This window comes from Halyomorpha halys, unplaced genomic scaffold (genome assembly GCF_000696795.3).
Source record: "Halyomorpha halys isolate HHAL.00 unplaced genomic scaffold, Hhal_1.1 Scaffold599.1, whole genome shotgun sequence".
NCBI lineage: Eukaryota > Metazoa > Arthropoda > Insecta > Hemiptera > Pentatomidae > Halyomorpha > Halyomorpha halys.
In genome coordinates, this window is record NW_027108603.1 from 252,124 (window position 1) to 272,303 (window position 20,180).

Genomic DNA, 20,180 nt, shown 5'->3' on the forward strand with positions numbered 1-20,180 from the left:
AAAAAAAAAAAAAAAAAAAAAGATTGTAATGGCGAACATTCAATTTAATATCAACGTAAACCTTTCTTTCGTGGGCCTTTTTGGTTTCACTTTTGCTTTGAAGAAGGGTAAGATTATATCACCTTCCTCTAATGATCAAATATACTTTCGGGCTAACATTTCACACTGAAAGACGTATGTTTTCCTGTCAATAACTTATTTTTACTAATTTTCATAGTTCCATTTTATTTTTAACATTTTATATCTTGATACAATTTTTTCTTTTACAAAATTTTAGAACCCTACACTGTAAATATAAACCAGAAGAAAAATGTAAAACTGGGGTGAGGTAAAAAAGGAACAAGAAATAGTAAACAACTATTTATTTTCAAATGTTTCACTCTACTCTGTAGGTCTTCATCTGGGCTAAAAAAATATATACAAAAAACTAAAAATATGTTGATAATTTAGGATAAAGAGGTCAAAAAAAGTAAAATAAGGTTGGGTTAAAAAATATATAAATATAAATCTAATAATGAAATAAGTGTAAAAAATAAATAACAAATAATATTAGATTGCATTTATATTTACATGATTTTAAACCTACCTTAGTTTACTGTTTGATATAATTTCATCCTACATTATCAACATATTCTTAGCCCAAATGAAGTTCTGCAGAGTGGGGCCAAACATTAGTAAATAAATAGTTGTTAACTATTTTTGTTCCTTTTTTGACCCTAGACCGTTTCCTTCATATTTTGTTTAACTATTCTGAAGACAATATCAAAAAAGTTAACCGATTTTCCGTAAATAATTTTTTTTTGTCAATATTTCGGTAATGACCTCAGTTTTTTAACTTTTTAAGAACCAGCTATATAACATTTAATATTTTGGACGCATGCTAACTCCCCGAATTTCCCGAATCTTCTACGATCAATATTTCAGGACCTAGATTTGCCGCAAGAATTGAGTAAAAAAGATGGTATCCTTTCCTGGCTATATTGCACATACTCTAAAAGTTTTTGCTATTCACTTTTCAACTGATTAAATGTTATTACCAACATATTTGTTGGGTACGATATATGACTGTTTAAACCTTAATTTGCATATTTGACTTTTACTTAAGTGTATATGAAATATAGTAAGGGGGAAAATTTCGAATTCGATTTCAAATAACCAAGTCTCGCAAAATGGTCTGTATTTGTGTGCCAGTGTCAATGTGAACAGCCTTGCACAATAAAAAAAAAGTCTTACTAATCTAAAATTACATATTTAGATCAGATTTATGTTATGTTAAACGACATTTTTCGTTAATCGTCTCACTTTCTATAATCGATTTTATACACTTTTTTTTATTTTCTCAAAGTAGCTTTGATGATTTTGATTAAGCTCGGCATATAAAAGTAAAATTAAATATAATTTTAAATAAGGTAGGTTTTATTATCAATAGTTTGACAAGGATTAAAATCGTTGTAGTCGAGTTTTTAAATACATTTTTTTTAAAAAATTCCTTTAATTTTCTTTATTTGAAATTATTAACCATTTTGCTTTTTTAATAGTAATAAAAACGAATAAACATGAAATATGAAAGAATTTGAAAATTAATTAAAAAGGGAAAATTGAGACAGGAGTTTTGAGAATGTGAATTCAGAAACACCGAGAATATCCGATCTCTTCCGATTCCATTCGTATGTATACTGCTTTTTTTTTTTTATAAACAAAGTAGAGACAAGTTTATACACAACATGCACCTTACACAAAAAACGTGGGGACGTGAGGAAGGTGGCTAGTGGCTACGTGAAGCACACACTATTTTTTTGTAAGAGGTTTGATTTCTAATTTGCAAAATAAATAAACATGGTCTTATTTCGGGGAGCTGAGTAGTAAGGGGCTTTGCTACTTACTCTAAGGACCCGGTTTCGAATCCGGTTGTGGCAGATAAATATTTTCTGTTTAACTGTAGCCGTGAGCGATTCTTACCAAATCACCTCCTTAAAAAAAAAATCGTTGGTCTTGTAACAGTATCTATTTAGTACTGTACCCCTGGCCTTTCCTGGGTTGTAGCGGAACAAAATTAATTTAAATTTATATTTCGAAAGTAAAAGAAAAGCATGCCCACAAATAAATACTCTTAAATCAAAGCATACATATGGAACAGTTCTGAATCTGAAGCACGATGCTAAAACAAAACCACAAACTTTTCGCGAAGGTTGGTATAGTTACATTGTACCGCTAGGCCATGCTGCCTATACCTTGGAGACAGGATAGCATCGACCGCAGAAATCGATTTGCCGATCGATTGTGCTCTTCGGCATCCAAAGGATCGCGATGATATAGTCCGTCTTTTATAGGCTCATTTACTGTCTTGGGAAAATTTATATAAGCTAGGTATCGTTCCTAACAGTTTCAAAAGGATCAGGCATTAGAATGATTAGAAATTGCGGTAGAGTAATTTTCAGTATTACAATGAATGTAATAGTATTTGCATGCTATTAAAATGTATAGTCGTTTTTATTTCTTCTCCAAACCGCAGGACATGCAAGATACATTGATGTTATTTCCTGAGATACTTCAGACAGGCCTGAATGAAAATTCTAATTTTCTACATAATAACTGTGGAATATCAGATAAATAAGAGAAATCACACCAATTTTATATTATTTTAATGAAAACTATGTATAATTAATTATTAGTCAATACTGATGAGTCTGACAAGTTTTTCAAGACAAAAAAAGTTTTTCATTCAGAGCTACATATCGTTGAAATTACTGATTATACAAGAAACTCTAACATATCATTTAAAGTAGAGTAAATTTGAGCTCTAATAGAACTAACTACGTTCAATAGTTCCCGAGATATAGTGTTTAAAAAAAAAATAATAATAAAATAAAAAAAAAAATAAAAAGTATCATTTGATATTAAAATAACGAAAAATCATTAGTTTTTAATTAATTTTATGAAAACTATATCTGAGGAATCATTAGACGTACAGATGTCTATAAGCACTCATATTAAAGCTGTTCTAATTTACTATAATGTAGTTTATGACATTTATCTTCGTAGCAGTAGTAGTTTTCATGGTATTTGCGATATATGCACAAAGTTTATGGCTCTATCAAACCTTCCGACAATGTGGTCTTAGTACATGAGCCCAAGGGGAGAAAAAGGGCAGTTATTTCAAACCAAGTTTTGATTATTCTAATGAAACCTATATATAATTACTAGTCAAAATTGACGATTCTGCCATGTTTTGTAAGGAGGAATAAAAAATGGTGGCTGTTTCAAGTCATTAAAAAAATTATTTTTTCATTCAGAGCTCAAAAGCTCTAAAATTATCAACAACACTAGAAAACATAACAGAATATCCTTTGAAGTAGAGTACCACTAATTAAATATGAGCCCTAATAGAACTATTTACGTTCAATTGTTCCCAAGATATAGCTCTTTAAAACATTTCATAAAAAACGGCCTGAAAAATCAGTAGTTTCATAATAAGAATTTATTTTAGAAAATCTATAGCGTAGGAACCATTCGACCGACTGATGTCTATTAGCTCTTAGATTAAAGCTAGTTTAATATACCATAATGTAGTTTATGACACCTTCGTAGGGATAGTAGTTTTTATGATATGACTTTGCTTATGAAATTTTGTCCGAACAACTAGAAATCAAATTATTTTAGCAAATATCATGAAAAATAATTCTATTACAAAGATAAGTGTCGTAAACTACTTTATAGTACTTTAAACTTGACTCTAACATAAGTGGTAGCAGACGTCTCTATGTCTAATGGAGACATATTTTTTTCATAAATAAAAACTTTTGTGTGAACAACTAGAAATCAGCATTTGTGGATTTATTTTGGCAAATATCATTAAAACTACTACTCTTACGGTGATAAGCATTATAAACTACTTAATAATACATTCAACTAGCTTTAATTTGAGTGCTAGTTGCCATCTGTTCGTCTAAGATATAGTTTTATATATGGAGAGTAGACTCCTGAGATATAGATTTCCCAAAATTAATTAAGCAACTACTAATTTTTTGTTATTTTGAGATTATCAATAACTAATAGCTGTTTTGTACTTTCAAAAAATAAGTTAATCAATAAATAATTCTTTTAATTTATTATAACTAAGTTACTTGTCTGTTAGTAAAAATTCGGGGTAAAATGGAAAAAAGGGGACGTAGCATTAAAAACCTTAGAAGTATTCTTCTATAAATTATAGTTGTAAATTTTGTAAACTCATTAAAATTTAGTTCAAGTGTGAGTAGCGAAAAAATATCAGTTCGAGTGACTTTTGTTTGGTCAGAGAAAATTTGGAAAAACCTCTGAAAGGGAACTTGGTCAATTTTGGTAGAATCCCTGTTAACCTGACTGTAAAGTAAAGAAAAAAGAAATAAACTAAATCGGACAAGTATTGGCGAAGGTATAACGAACTTAGATATCACCTGTCTATATAAATAGGAAGCTTTGTAGTTTACCAAAGATCCTCGAAAATTTATAACTAATTTACACGCTTTTTTAAAAAAAATATTGGGTGACGTTTTGAGAAGGTTCTCTTAACTACTGAAATGTTGGATATTCAAAGAAACAAAATAGGAAATTTATTAGCAAAGATATAGCTATCACTTCTAAATATAAATATAAATAAATCTTATGAAACAATAGCTAAGTTTCTGAAGTCTCATTTCGAGCCTAGTAGATTGAGTACGTAGTTATTAGTTCATATATATAATATATATTCAGAGCTATCAAAATGCAATGCACTTCTTATCGTATATTTACTCTCTGATTATATATAATATGATAAACATTCATTATTAAGGATATATTAATCTAAAGCATTTGCTTTGGATTAATGTTAAAGCAGTGTAATGCTAAATGTGTCGGAAGGTAGAATGCAGAATACACAGGAGGTACTCATATCGATCGAGTGAACTGCTACCAACCGGACTCCTATCTCGTATCTGCTTCAGTTGAGCCTTCAGTCCTCATTAATTATTGACACAATCTGTTGATTTAACTGTTATATTTATTTGATATACTATTATTGTTATGCATACTATTTCTGCGCAACAAATAGCGATCAGAATGACCAATTTAGGTGGATATAACTATTTTATAAACCTATCCTATCCACCACAAACTTTCAAACATGAATCAAATATGAATTTGTACACGAAATCAACAGAACACTGATCAGGAATATCATGATGTATGAAGACACTTGACAATTTCCCAGTTTTTTAATAACAGTCAACGTAGTCTACAGAAGTCTTCAATCATTTGAATAAAACAAGAACAATACCAAATTTAGAACAACATAGAGGACAACAAAGTACTGAATCGTCGAATCTTTAGTTTTCTTTGGTTTCGATCCTATCTTTCATCTATTCTATTTATAAAACTTTAATTATCTATTAATTAACAACTTGTTTTTCCACCTCTTATTTTTTTTAATTTTTAATTTTGTTTTTGTACCTAAACATTATTTCTCAAATCAAAATCCACAAAGCCAAGTTATATGGCTAATTATAGCATGGAATTTATAATATGTATACATTCAGAACCTTACCAAAGGTTTATTTTGTATAGAAATTATAAAAAAATAAATAAATAAAATAATCCTTTTCTAAGGAAAAAAAAAACCATCTTGGCTGACCTTTTAAAATAAAAATAGTACGCAGTGATTTTCAAGTTACAATAGTCACAAAATAAAATCTTTCTTTCATTATTTTTTAGCGTCTAAACAGTGTGACAGGATTATAATAAATAAATATATATAAAAGGCAATATATTGAAATATATATAATTTTTTAATAATTTATAATTTTGAGGTATTATGATAACTTATTAGAAAAAATTTGTTGATATAGGACTGATCCTCTTGGTCTGTCATAGTAACATATAATTGCTTTACTTTAACCGAGAGTCAAATTTTTGTGGGTTCGGAAGCTGTGGTGTACACTCTGCTCCTATAGATTACCTACTCTTTGTTGGAAAAATAGTGGTTGAGCGTGTTTTCGAACAAATCACTTCCTTGAACAACCATTATTCAAGAAACAGCGACTCCTTACAAATTACTATGTTTTATTTTTTAATGGTTCACACTCGCTGCACCAAAGACATATTCAGTCCTAGAGTGAGCATGTCAAGATTCATTCCTCGACGCCGCTGAGAAATAAATTCTGACCGACCTAGGTGGGATCAACTAGGTCGGTCAAAATTTATTATACCATCAATCTTCTAAACTAAGCTCTCTGGAACCCTCGCTCAGCTATGAATTCGACACATGTGGTGTTATTATACGTTTTCTAATAAATATTATTTGTTTATGTATGTTGCTGTACGTCAGTAAATTATTCTCGTAATTCTAGTGCATAGCGCGAAAATAATGAGTTGTTTTCAGGCCTTTACCTCAACTAATAAAAATCTTGTAGGGATTTGTAGATCTCTTGAGTGAGCATAGTGAGTCGATATCGATAGCATAATTTTATTCACATACTAGAGTGTCTAATTATAGAACGAGGCACTAGTTTCAGACTATTATTAATAACTATGTGAGTATAGATTGCAGCAGCTTGCTTTTCATACCCATCAAATCCATATGCATAGATGCAAATAAATTAATCAATAAAACCACCAACAATTTCAGAATATTTCTCGATTGCATAGTAGAAATCTCCTAATTTTTTTTTTTTAAATTTGCTTACTAATTTCCCATATCTCAAGGTAGTATTTATCGTCTAAGAATTGTTCTCGGAGAGCCATATTCATTTTCCGAATAAGTTGAGTTATCTTAAGTGCCTTGAATTTCAGACATTGTTAAAAGAGAAGTCTATATTTTCTATATCTATATCACTATCTTAAGTGAATAGTGGTGGTTGGACTTGAGTGTTGTTAAAACCTCAAAGTGTGCAAGATTGTGCTGTAATCATACAAAAACTCTAAATTGTAATTTAAATATAAATAATCAGTTGTAATTATACTAATTAAGTTCCAATTTTTTTTCACCTTTATTTTTACTTTTTTATTTAAAACTTTTTTTTATTTGACTAAAATTATAATTTACAAAAGTATTATCCTTCCCACTGTTCTTTATGGATGCGAAACGTGGCCCTTTACACTAAGGGATGAACATCGCCTTAAGGTTTTTGAAAGTAATGTATTACATACATTTTTGGACTGAAAAAAGCATAAATTATCGTGAGAATTTAGAAGACAACACATCGCTGAATTAAGAGAAATGCACCCGGTAAATATAATTCAGGTTATAGCTTTGCGACAAATAAGATGGACTTAGTAACTGGCGGATCCCATGTTAATAAACCTAACCGAGAGTTAGGCCGAAACTAAAATGTGAGGATTGCATTAAAACTGATTTAGTTGAATTAGGTTTGGAATGGCGTCACTGGAAGGATGTGTGTGGAGAGCGATTAATGGAATCGGCATCGATCCTTCGGGTTCCTTAAGCATTTGTTATTATCATTTAACTATATATACATCCACTTCAGTTTCATTCAGTATGCAATATTAAAAATAAATGTGTCAATTAATAAAACACATGTCCACAAATTAATAGTAAGGAAAAAATCAGAATAATAACTCAAACATTCGGCTTGATTTCAAAACATTTTTGATATGGAAATAGTTATAAATTAGTGAAGTGGATGTATATACAGTAAAATATAAAATTATTGGTAAGTAAAAAAAAAATATTAAAAAGCAAAGTAACATTTGTTTATTATTAATTGTAAATATTTTTATTTTATAAATTAATAATGGGCAGAAGAGGCAGGCGTTGTTTGGATGATATAATAAATAAAGAGTACTAAATTTAACTTATTTTTTTTATGGGCAAGGTTAATATTTTCACGCATAACAGACAAATTTGTAAATGAAACAAATATTTCATGGTAAAGACTAAAAAAAAATTAAAAACAAAAAAAAATGTAATTTTGAGTATTTAAACCTCAAAATATGCAGATTGGTGCAGTAATTCCAAAATATAGTTTCCTGTAATATAAAAAACTGGTGTCAATAGAACATCCTTTTCGTGATTCGAATTTTGGATGATGTTTGGCTGATTTGAAGCAAGGGTATAACAGACGAAATTGCACAAAAAGCAGGTTTCAAGTTATTATTAATTTTTAACAACAATATAACAGATATTAATAGTAATATAAGGAACATAAAAAAATATCAAAGGATTATAACAATAATACTCATTGTACAAGTGCCGGGTGAAAAAAAAGTTATTTCACCCCAATTTTTTAGGATTCTAATGAAAACTGTTGAGAAGGTATAAAAAATGGCGGTTGTTACAAAATCCAAAAAGATTAATTTTTCATTCCAAGTTACATATCTTAAAAACTACGAACAACGGTAGAAAACATTATGGAACAGAATTTATTTTTAAGGAAATTATTTGGGAAAATATCGTAAAAACTACTACCCCTACGAAGAGAAACATTATTAACTACTGTATTGTACATTCAACTAGTTTTAATTAGAGTGCTAGCTGACTACAACTAATGGTTCCTGAGATAAAGACTTCTAAATAAATTCAACCACTAGTGATTTTTTATGAAATGTTTCTTTTTACAAAAGTATATCTCAGGGACAATTAAACGTAAATTGCTCTTTTGGGCTCATATTAAAAAAAAAAAAAATACTCTGCTTTAAATGATGTTGTATTAGGTTTTTAGTGTTGTTGGTAGTTTCGATGATATTTTAAGAGAGTTATTTATTTTTTTTTTTTATTTTAGTATGTATGAGATCATTCATCAATATTACCTATTGCCCACAACTGTGTGGCAGATTGTAATATCTATCAATAAATAAATCTATCAAATAAAAAAAAAAAATGTTTCGATGATACAGAGCTGGGAATGAATTTTTTATTCAACGTTTTAGAACAACCACCATTTTTTATTCCCTCTAACTATACTAACCATACTTGGCAATTTTTACTAGTAATTAATTATACATAGTTTTCAATTAAGCACTCAAAATTTGGGGTGAAATTACTGACTTTTTTCTTCTCTTGGACCATCAGTTATAATAAAGTGTCAGGCATATATCAGACTATTTTATTGCACAGCCACTGTCGAAGTGTTTATGCGCGCACAGTGTGTGAGGTCACTAATCTTTCTCTGGCTATATAGCTGGAGGTTTACGATGAAATCTGTTTATTTATTTTTCAGAGTTTTTTTCTCTAGAATTATTTGATGATATTTTATTACTTTTTTTTTTAGGTTACTTTGGATTAAGCAGTTCTTTTATAAATCATTGGTGAGTACTAAGTTAATAACTTTCTTTTCTTTATTAAGTTTATACACTTTGTAAGTGATTGCTGACAATTTGTTCTCCCTTTTTTATTAATTATTTTTTAAGCCTTGCACATGCAATTTTAATTTTTTTATATTCGTTGGTAGGAAAGTTATGAATAATTCCTTCATATTAAGAACAAAAGGTTTCTTGTAAACGTTTTTGTCCTCTCACCCAATATGTAATAGAAATATATGGTCCCCATTGTCACTGGGATATTTCACATGTCATATTTTACAAGATGAAAAAAAGAGGGTTATGAGAGATCGATGTAGAGAGACCATGATATATGGTGACGAAACCCTCTTCGCATATTTGACACGACATTCATACGCTAGGAGCGAACATCGTTTATCAAGGTTGTGTCGTCGATGGAATTCATTTGTTATTGTAGTATGTCTAAAATTAATTTTTTGATTAATGTTAGTGCTATAGCATTTCGTACTAGGAATCAGTGATAGTAGTTATGATAGAGTGTATATCTTGATAGTAGTGATGGTTTTGGTCTATATATAGGAGGAAATACATTTAAAAGGTTCTACGGTAACTAGGAAAAACTAAATCGCTGATGAAATATAAGGCGGAAATTGGTTTTATTTTTCAATGTAGAAATTGCTTACCTTTCTCATTCTGTCCAAAAGCGTAAAAGTTAGAATTAAAAAACTATTATCCTTCCCACTGTTCTTTACGGATAAGAAATGTGGCCTCTAAAACAAAGTGAAGAACAGAGGGTTTTGAAAATAAAGTATTGGGTAAAATATTCGGACCAAAAAAATGAGTTAACCGGAGAGTTTAAAAGGCTAGAGTTTAGGGAACTGCACCCGGTAAATATAATTCTGGTAATAGCCTTGCTGCGTTTAAGATTGGCGTGTAAATTTGTGGAACTTAGTAACCAACGGAGGACATCTAAAATTTTAATAAACACTAAAACGACGAGTAAACTTCCGAGGGGTAGACAGAAACGTCGATGAGTGGATTGTTTTTTTTTTACTAAAACTGATTTAGTAGATTTGGGTTTCGAGGGGCTTCACTGAACAGATGTATGTTGAGAACGGTTAGTGGAATCAGTATCGAACGTTTGCGTGCGCTAAGTCTTTAATCAGCGAAACAGTAAGATACCTGAGAATTCATCTAGATCGCTGTCTTACCTCGAATCACCATATAAACATCAAACTAACTCAAACTTATGCAAGGTTAGCAATGCTATATCCTATCCTAAACAGAAATTCCAAACTAAAACCAGAAACAACTGTTCTTATATTTAAAACACTCTTCATGCCACTGCTGATGTACGCCTGTGAAGTCAGGGGAGCGGCATCCTTCACGAAAAGGAAAAAACTATAATCTTTTCAAAATAAAGTCCTAAGAATCGCAGTTAATGCTTCTTGGTTCATAAGAAATAGCCAATTGCATCGTGAATTACAAATGGAGTCAATAGAGGATTATATCAAAAAACAGTTCGTGAAGTTCCACTCCGAGTTGCCAAATATTAAAGGAGCAGTGGCCTACAACCTGGGAAACCCAACCTCAACCCGAAGACTGAAGCCCAGACTGCTGCAGGACATTCTTTTATAAATTTTTAATAAATTTAAAATTAATTCTTAGTCACACTACCTCTATTTACTTATTATTATTATTCATTTTATTCATTCATTATTATTTTTGTTTATTTTTTTTCTCTTTTCTTCTCTCTTCCCTTTTTCAAATTAACTTGTTTCTTTTTACTATTAGAAGACAATTGTTTGTTTTATTTAAGTGTACCAATATCATTATTTTTTGTTATTAATTTTACTTTCCTCCTTTTTTAAGAAGCATTATTCTTATCTATTTATTTTATTATTATTTTTTTTTCTTTTAATAAGAACATTTTATATAGTTAGAGGTGTCATTTGTATGACTATACCCCCTCATAATCAACTGTTAAAAAAATATATATAATATAAGTTATATCAACCATGTAAGGACCACCAGGCCGATCTGGTATAAAAATAAAATAATAAAAAAAGTCTTTAATGTCATTATTATAGTGATTTACTCAAATTCAATAATTGTAACCTGTTTTTTGTTCCGAATGTTTATTATTTATTTTTTCTATCTCATATACATGAGCACTAGATATCAATTTTTATTTTATTGTCAGATTACGTAATTTACTAATAAAATAAATAGTTCATATCTCATATAATAGTCCGAAATCAAATGAAACAAATTTTGTGTTCACATATCATAACATTTGCTTACTACCTTCCATATATATAAAATTAATTAATGTACGTTTCGAAATCAAAATTTCTTTATAATCCAGCATGGCTATATTTTATTCATTTCATATGTTCGTAAACGAAATTAAAATCTTGACTAATGTCTTAACAACCATGGAAACACGAAAACTTATTTTCTCCTTTAGTTATGTATCGAACTCTTTAATATCTAGTTTTTACTGTTTATTATTCTTAGCAAAAAGGGATGATTAATTATATGAAATAAACAAAACTACCTATAGTTTAAAGTAAGTTTTTTTTAATATTTATCATTTAAGGTCTTTTAGGCAACTTAATTGAGGATAAGAGCTAGCTGATAGTAATATTAAAGACTACATGATTGTTTATTCCTATGACGAATTGGAATTCCTTAATAATTTTTAGGAAATTATAAAATCAATTGTATTAGGTGACACTTCTGATTTGTCGATTTTATTGGAAAAGTTGCAGTCTCGTACAATAAAAGCGTAATTTTTTTTTCTTTATGATATTAACAAAATTTATCAAAATAGTCTCAGCCTTCTTTATTAAAACATATAACATGTCTAACGTCTCGGCCAATTAAGCCTAATAGTGTTGTGATAATCAAATGATAGTAAAATACAAACATTATAAAGAATAAAATTTATGAAATTTCATTTTACCTTATTTGGACTCAGGAGATCGTAAAACATGTGTTTCTGTTTAAGGATTCGTATAATGACGTGACAATGAGAAAGTCGATTGTAATAATTTGATATGTATTTATTCTTTCAGTTCCCTATTCGAGTTTATGTGTCCTTTCACGTAACTATGTATTTATGCTGAGGAGGGTGTGTTCGACGAGGATTCCAGTCTTGTTTCTCGACTGATCCTATTCCCGATTATTATCATATACATGTATTTCGAAAAGTTGTATCACCAGATCTACACACCCATAAATGTCTCGTTGCCCTAAACTTCCAATTCCATTACAAATAGTACAAGAGCCCAAGAAGAGAAAAAAGGCAGTTATCTCACCCCAATTTTTGGTTGATTTATTAAATTAGGTATAGTGAAAATTAGGTATAGTTACTATTCAAAATTGATGGGTCTGCAAGTATAGATAGGGGGAATAAAAGATGGTGGCTGTTTCAAACCTTAAAAAAACATTAATTTTTCATTCGGAACTCTATATCTTAAAAGCTACCAACAACACTAGAAAATCTAAGGGAACATTATATAAAGAAGATGTAAATTTTCTGAAATATTAGCCCTAAAAGAGCTATTACGTCCAATAGTTCTCGAGATATAACTTTTTAAAAAGCAAAATTTCGTAAAAATCTACTGAAAGATTAGTAGTTAGTGAATTTATTTTGAAAAATTTATATCTCAATAACCATTTGACGTACAGATGTCTATTAACACTCAAATTAAAGCTAGTTTAATGAGCTATAAAGTACCTTATTATGTTTATCTTCGTAGGAGTAATATTTTACATGATATTCGCTAAAATATATTGATTTATAGTTGTTCGGACAAATTTTCATTTGCCAAATTTATATTCATATGTGAATATCATAAAAACTACTACCCCTACGTAGATAAGTGTCATAAACTACTTTGTAGTATGTTAAATTTCCTTTATTTTGAGTGTTGGGAGACATATGTGCGTCTTATGGATCTAGAGATATATTTTTTCAAACATCCTACATTTTATACGAACAACTTGAAATTAACATTTTGTGAGTTTATTTTGTCAAATATCATAAAAACTACTACTCCTACAAAGATAAACACAATTACTATTTTGTAGTAAATTTAACTAGCTTTAATTTGAGTGCTAATAGACATCTGTTAGTCACATAGTTCCTGAGATATAGATTTCTCAAAATAAATTAACTAACTACTAATCTTTCAGTCGATTTTTACGAAATTTTGATATTTTTTAAAAACAGTTTCTACTTTACAGTTTTAGCACCATTACAAACTTGTTTCTGGTGGTATTAAAATTATGATTAATTATACAATTAATATAATATTATTATTATCCGTTTTCGTTTGTTTCTCGCTATTGCGGGTTAAGTATCTCAGGTGGGAAAGAAAAAAGTCCAACCACCTTAATGTTATTTTTTATTTCAAATTTTAAAACCTTTCTGAAGTGACGTATCTAACAGAACTGACTGTTGATCCTCTCTTAGTACATCAATAGATGATTCTAAACGATATTTTACTGCAACTGATTTTGGTATTAGCCCATTGATAGATTTTTTTTTCACCAATTTTTTTTTTATTCATTTCCTAGTGGTTTCTGACATCCAGTTATCTACAGGGTACCACTCTATTCTTATGCCATGTTGAGGGGCCAAGTTTACATTTCGTGGGCCCACCACAGAAATAAAAGTTTAACCCACAGGGCGGATTTGAACCGGCGCTGTTACAGTTCCTAGGTTGCACAAACCTAAGCCTCTACGCCTTAAGCTACAGGCGGCCGTCATTAGTAGATATTATGATTGGAGTGGTGGAGACTGCATCCAAATTATACAATAGCTTTAATTCTATTGCCGATTCATATCATCATGATATTTCCTGAGATTTCTTTCCTCATTGGAGCTTGTCGGGGAACTCGACATCAACAAGTTCTGCTTTTTAGATCTAAGAGCATGATCTATAAGGAGGATATCTGGTTTATTATGACGCACAGTAAGGTCCGTAATAATTGTTTCATCCTAATAGAGTTTTAGTGGACCTTTTTTGGAGGAATCTATTTGGAGGGTAATTATAATATAGTGTCTAATCATTTAATAAGTTGTATTTCACCGCCAGGTCTAATGCAAAATTTGGTCGCATTGTTATGCCTCTTTTTTTCTGATCCCTCTAAAACAGATGTGAATGCCTAAGAGTAAGATAAATTAGTGAATGCTTTACAATGCCTCTGGAGATACCCGATGCCAACATTCATCAGGGAATATGTTGGATTGATTCCAGTGTTACTGAGCATAATCGATATTTATCTGGCGTTGTTGCGTCTATTAGAACATGATCTGATGGCAATAACCTGATCTTGAATGGCGATCAAAAACTCTTAATTTTAATTTCACTGTATTTGACTCCATAGTGAACATGGAAACCGATTTCCGACCGTCCTGAAATATCTAATAAACATCTAATTGGTTTGATAGAGTGACAATGTATTATATGGTAGATTTTTTTAATCTTTAACTCTTAAAGGGTGAATCTCAGCGAGAAAGTTATTAGCACAAATAAAAAAAAAAACATTGAATAATCCGTTGAATGAGTAGCATTACTTAACCATCTGCTACGGTTACAAATTGAGGTGATTTATAGTCATACTATTGGGTTGTAAAATAAGTTCGTAGCGTTTTTTACTGGTGATTTCAATAAAAACTTCAGATTCTAGTAAATATTTTTAATCAATTAATTATACGAGTATATGATCCATTTTGATCTCTTACATGTTGCCATCTTCCAGTTAATTTCTTAATTCTGCCCTCCCACAACTTCTCATATTTTTGCGCAATGACCTCTATATGCGTTTTACAGCCCTCCAGGGAATTAAGGTGTTTCCCGTAAAGAGAGTTTTGAAGGGCCCGATATAAGTGAAATTTTTTTGGGGCAAGGCCTGGTGAATAGGGTGGGTGGGGGTTCACGTTCCAGCCAAACTCCAATAATTTCTGCCGGGTTTGCAAAGACACGTGAGAATGGGCGTTATCGTGATGGAAAACTATGCCTTAGCGATTAGCCTTGCTGGACACTTTTGCTCAACCGCTGCCTTTAATTGTTCCAACTGGGCACAGTTCTGAGATATCCCGTGGCGTAGAGTGAGGTTGTCTGTTACCAATGCTTGAATTTGGTCATCAACATTTAAAGGATGACCTGAGCTCTTTGCGTCTTCCAAGTCCAAATTTCCGGTTCTGAATCGCCAAACCACTTAAGGACGGTACTTTCTCCTAAGGCATCATCCCCATGCACATTGCAAATTTTGTTAACCGCCTGTGTAGCGGATTTTCCTTTTCGAAAATAAAAAATCATTAAATGTCGAAAATGGTTTTTATTCCCATCCATTTTGGGTAAGCAAAATACCACTTGAAGATAAGGAATCTCGTTTGAAAATGATGCCTAAAAGCACCTTAACTAATCCTTTTTTAGAATATGTAAACATTATTGACCAAGTAAACATGATTTTATAAACACAGAAGATTAAATTGAAATATTGAAAAACTCTACGAATTTATTTTACAACCCAATACTTTACTGAAGCTTAAAGTTGTAATTCTCACTCGATGTAGAATTTAAAATTTTAACATTTTAACTAAGATTTACCGTTCGGGAGTTAAAGGATAACAAAAAAAAGTTACTTTATTAATTAGCCAATTATTGTGTTTAAGTATTTAGTGTTGTATAAGTGTGTTTTAATTATTTGATGTGGTTTTATGCATTTGACACCTGTTATAAAATATAAACGTAATTAATTGGTAGATAAAAACTACCTTCTTCGATAGAATGGCCCAACTTATTTTATTTTTTGTTGTACTTAGTATTTACTGCTCCTTGAGGTTTGGTAAAAACAGGGTGCGGACGTGCTTCATAAAACCTTCACTTACGACTCTATATAACTTTAATGTAATTGTACTGTATCATTTTCGAGTAAATAGAATGTGGAAAATCTATTGTATGAAATGGTACTTTCAGTCGGTCGATTTTATTGCAAAAATATCTTTAACATCTTAGGCATAGAAATACGTAATTTTGGTTTTTGAGCTATACCGCACAAACACAGATAATTTTGTGAGACCGTTATTTTTCTTCCTTTTTTACTTCGAGAACCTCAAAACCTTTCTGTTGATAACTTGAATTTAAAATTTTTCACTAAGACAATCCTTTCTCAAACTAATACAAGTAAAAGTATAACATGATAATATGTAATAATATTTATTTATTATCCATAAATATTATGATAAACAATAATAAATAAATCATGAATTTGCAGTATTTTTTTTCTGTGACGAAATCCCTTCTCTACTATTCCCTAACGGTAAAAAAAACTTAATAGTGTGGTTATAAGAAATAATAATATACCTCGAAACGGTCTAAGACATTTAGGTTGGGCGACGATGTTCGTGCTGACGACGCTAAATATCAGAACTGTTGCATCTAGTATCCGTTGCATCGCTGATAGGACTCACGACATTCCCACAGATCGAGGTTGCATGCAACACGGAACTCTGCTAAGTACCATCCCTCAGGTGAAAGGTTCCATCAGCCACATCACTCAAGTCGTCAAATGAGTGAGCGGTGAACCCAACGACTGGAAAGGTATCAATTTGAATGTCCAATATTCGCCGATTTTTACTTGTATTATGCTATTGGTATACCTCTTAAACGTTGTATGTGCAAATTTTATAGTTTCCAGTTATGAACAAATATTTAAAACTAGTTAGATTGTAAAGGGACCCTTATACTGTCAATCGGAATGACCTACGTTCAGATTGTAAGGTTAAGACAAATAGATTACGGATAAAAATCTGAAAACCCATCATACAAAATTAAAGTGGAGAGGGTACTCAGAAAGGGAAGTGGGAGCTTTCTCAGTATCCCCAAAATTCTGTCTTTGGTGCGGTCAAAAAGGGAAAAAAACTATTAATTTTACGACGTTAAGCCTGACTTTGCAATACTTTATCTGAAGTAAAAATGATACAAAACAATTATTTAGGGAAATTGAATTGCTATTCAATATAAAACCTACTCTTTCCACCCCCAATTTAAAGCAGAGTTTTGCCGTGTACCTCAGCACTTCTCGCCATATTCCTTCATCAGGAACCAGAGAAACCTCAGAACGACCCAACGCCTCAGTGATACTGCCTTCCACACAAGACTTCCTGACAAGAGCTAGAGGAAGGAGTGGAACACTCCTCATGAGTTATTCATAGCCAACGTCCGGCCTCGCCCGAAGAAAACTGGACATCATCGAGTTAGCACTAATCCGGATACGGCCTTCGACTTCCTCCAGATGTGCCGTATATGCACTGTATCTATTCCAGGCTTTGCTAATTCCAGAAATTCACTTTTCAATTGATTTCTAACAACTTGTAGATTCACCTCTGTTGTGTACTGGATTTATTTGGAAATAAAAATGCTGATAATTATAATTAAATTGTGTTCGATTTTAAGATTTTGTGAAATAATTTTTTTTTTATAAATACAATATTCTTATAAGTACTGATTTAGGAACCACCATTAATGATTTTAGCTTCATAGAAATTCTCGTTTTTTATATATAACAACAGCATGTTGGAATGAAAACCTCCACAGAATATTTATAAAGTAAACATGAATCCAAAACACAAATCTTTACTGATACTGGACAATACTGAACATATTGGTTATTATAATTTCTTGTAGAGCATTTATAATTCTTTAAAAGAATTGCTATTATTTTCCAGGAGATGTATAGTTTTAGAGTTCTCCAAACAACCAACTTTTCTCAGGTATTAAAAATAACTTTTTATTAAAAATTTAAAGTACGAATATTTTGAAACGTAGCCATATTCCACATGTATAGCCTAAGGGGACCACCCACCACTAATAATCTCAACTTTTTAAAATATACTTATTGTGAAGGGGGAGCGTTACACTTTTCGTCTGATCCAATTCCCTTTCACTTCAATAGTTGCCTGCATATTTAATTTTAAGGTAATTCCGTCAATTCCTCCCCCTAACACATTTCCTATTAATCCGTCCAATGGAACCTTCAAAGTTAATCATAACCTAGCCTACTTATCCCCTTCTTCTCAGTCCGCCAGACATTCCTGTAATCCTACTAACAGATTGAAACGACAAGAAACTGCTCGTAGATTTGGATCACTACACCTACTTGAATGCTCTTAACTTCCCATTTACTACAAAAAAAATCTTATACACTATGATTATAATCTGACCAATTAGGACATGGGAATTGAGCTTTAGGACTCTACCAAACTATCAAATTCTTCTCATATCCAATCCTTCCAATCCAAATCCTTTATGCTCCTTATTACGTTACAAATAAACTCATCCATAAAGACCTTAACTACCCATGCAGATTTAGCTCAAAATAGATGTATCTCATTTCAATCCAAAATCCTTACCCACCCGAACCCATTAGTTTTTAATCTATCATCTTTAACGATTTGTGATAATCCAGCGATGCATCAGAAAAGAATATGGCTACGGGATCTTTTAATTTAAACCAATGATTGAGCTACCACACATTGGGTGGTTCCTTCAAAATATTATCATGTGTTCTGAAACATTTATCACATTTACTTTTTTTTCATATACAGTTTTAAATTTCAATAAATAAATAAATAATAATTCAAGTTGAACAATAACAGACAAAAACCAATTCGATTTACTAACTGTCGATTACTATCGATGATACATATTATGAGTAAATAAATCGGTTCTGTTATCGATACTAGAGGCGTTTTCGAGGTCGTAGGTATTTCTTTTTGGCCAATTACTTCGATGGTATTTTTCATGTGTGCTTTGTAAGACTTATCGGTGTATCATGTTTCTTCTTTTCCCTCTTCCTCCTCTTTTATCCCCTCTAATTATTTGAAATACTAGATTAACGTAACTGCTCAGAGCTGCTTACCTGGGACTTGCCGACCCCAGGGATCGCAGACAGAGGAGATATCCTTGGAGATAGCAGAAGATGGAATTACTGACCACAGCCCCGCCGACAATAAGGTAGCCCCGATAGCAAGGAGCTAAGCCCTGGGGTGTTGAGCCGACCATTACCCAGTCCAGAGCTAGGGCTAACATTATCTCATCATGTGGTCTACTCATTTATCGAAAGGATCGATACATCCTGTTCGATCCAGCTGTCCGACCGCAGGGAAACGGGCGTCTGGGCTGGTCTTTGTCGGACTGCCGGATCTGTAATCAGTAGAATTGTGATATTTGTTTAATACTATTAGTACAGGAGCCCTGTGAATGAAATCCAGCAAATTTTGCATAATATGTAATAAAAAGACAACTAATTTTAATTAATAAAACAACTAATTTTAAAAATTACTTCCAATGATATTTAAGCTGGCTTCTTTATATTTATATTCCTATTTATAAACAATCATTTTACCTTTGTTGCTTATTGCGCTTAAGTGGGACAGATAGTTATATGAAGCAATAATATTTATGTTACTATTTACAATTAACTTTGATATGAATTTTAATTATCCAAACCCCACATCCTAAAACTTCTTCCTCGGAAAGCCATCCTATTCCTTACCTACATATATAACGCCGTACTCCGTTCCACATATTTTCCTGACCCATGGAAATTATCAATAGTTAAAATGATACCTGATATAAAATGATAAGCCACAAAAGTCGCCAGAATACCCTCCTACCTTCCTATCTCTCTATTACCAATCATGGGCAAAATCCTCGAAAAAGTCATTTTAAAACGCCTATATATCCCATCTATATCCCATCCTAGATTCCAATCATATAATTCCTGATCACCAGTTTGGATTCCGAACATCCTACTCCACTATCCAGCAATGTCATCGTGTGGTGGACATTGTCTTGTCTTCTTTGGAGCGCGGAATGTACTGCTCGGGTGTCTTTTTCGATGTAGAA

At 31.4% G+C, this 20,180-nt stretch overlaps 1 long non-coding RNA gene across 1 annotated transcript in view; it reads left to right on the forward strand.

Annotated features, from left to right (window-relative positions):
- LOC106684651 (uncharacterized) overlaps positions 1–9,284 on the forward strand; it is a 112,540-nt gene extending 103,256 nt beyond the window's left edge. The window contains exon 3 of the long non-coding RNA XR_001343724.2: positions 9,243–9,284. This is a non-coding gene — a long non-coding RNA (uncharacterized lncRNA). The remainder of the gene's footprint in view (positions 1–9,242) is intronic.
- The last annotated feature ends 10,896 nt before the right edge of the window (positions 9,285–20,180 follow it).